The sequence below is a fragment of the Carassius auratus genome, chromosome 38, assembly GCF_003368295.1.
Source record: "Carassius auratus strain Wakin chromosome 38, ASM336829v1, whole genome shotgun sequence".
Lineage (NCBI taxonomy): Eukaryota > Metazoa > Chordata > Actinopteri > Cypriniformes > Cyprinidae > Carassius > Carassius auratus.
This window is the reverse complement of record NC_039280.1, coordinates 13,585,153-13,586,888: the sequence shown is the minus strand read 5'-3', so window position 1 is coordinate 13,586,888 and position 1,736 is coordinate 13,585,153.

The window sequence follows — 1,736 nt, the reverse complement described above, 5'->3', positions numbered from 1 at the left end:
GCTGTGTTCTGCTGCTTCAGTGGATCTTCTTATCTGTTCTCTGTCATGCTGCTTGTGTTTGCAGGGAGACTGCGGCACTCTCAATATTGCACTTTAGACATGGTCTGGTATCATCAGTTTGTGGCAGTCTGTGTTTTACTAACTTATTCGTTTTCCTTTATCTCTTTTAAAACCGTAACCAAAAGCAATCAGTTTTTATATTAAGTTCCACAGATTTTGATTATGTATGTTTGACTTCATCAATGCTTGTGATTTGGGAATCCTTCTGTTTCATAACATTTACAAATATGTAAAGGATAAGTTTTATGACCATAAAATATGATAATGTATATGTAGTATAGCTCCTATTTATATATTAAGTTAGATTATAGCTTCCTCAGCCATTTTGCATAATAGGTTAGAACATAAAGCCGATCTCTGTACCAGATTTACCATAAAATGTTTTTTTTTTTTTTCTGAATGTCAAAATAGGAATCTCAGCACAGCATCTTATAAAATGTGCCTGCTGATTTTTGGTTTGTCAAAAGAAGGAGTGATGGTGACCACTGCTGTTTCTGCAATCACAAACCATTGTTCTGATCTGATTACTGTGAGGAAGTACGTTAAAATCAGTCACACTTGCATACATTTAAAAAAAAAGTGCCTTTTTCATAGGCTGCTTCTATTGCGTGTGAATGAAGCTTTAAGTTCTCATGTGGAGTGAAAAGAGGCTTTTAGGAAAGGTAGTGAAAAAGTCTTGACCACAGCCTGGGATGCAAAGGTTCATATTTCTTTTATAGTAAGGGTGAAAGAGAATTTCATAAAACTTTCAACTTTTATGAAGTCCAGTGTCATCCAGCAGGTAAGTGAATGTAAGTTTGTCATGTGTAAATTACTAGAATTTATAGTGCAATCTTTGTGAACTAAAATGCGAAATATTAATCATTGTGATACTACTGTTGTTTCTCTCTTAATTATATATATATATATATATATATATATATATATATATATATATATATATATATATATATATATATATATGTATGTATATTTTATGTTGTCCTAATTTTTTCCCCTTTCTTCTCACACATAATTGGAAGATGATGGCAGAAACATTGCAAAGGTCCAGTACCAGTAAAATCTTCCAGAAAAACATTTCACTAAATGTCCCTTTTTAAAAAGAAGCTCATTTTATTTAGTAGAGGCCTAACTAGTGCTGTCAAACATTAATTGCTATTAATCACATCCAAAATAAAAGTGTTTGTTCACATAGTATATGTATGTGAACTGTGTATAAATAAATACACACTCATGCATATATTTCATAAAAATATTAATTGTATATAATATAAATTATATGAATATAAATTTATACATGTAAATCTTTTCAGAATATATACTGTATGTGTGTATTTATATAGAGAGAGTTAATATACACAGCACACACAGATATATTAAAAACGTTTATTTTGAATGTGATTAATCACAATGAATCGTTTGACAGCACTAGTCTTAAATGGATAGTTCAACCAAATATGAAAATTGAACGGGATGATGTTGAACACGAGGCACAAGGATCTGTGTCTGTGCCAGAGAAGTCAAATTTTTGTTTTCTTTGTGCAAAAAAAAAAAGTATTCTCATAGCTTTGTAACATTACATTATAACCATGATGTCACAGTGATCGACACTACTTTGTCAATCATCTTGGTACTTTTCTGTGCGTTGAACATGGTAGTTACCTTGCTGTCAATGG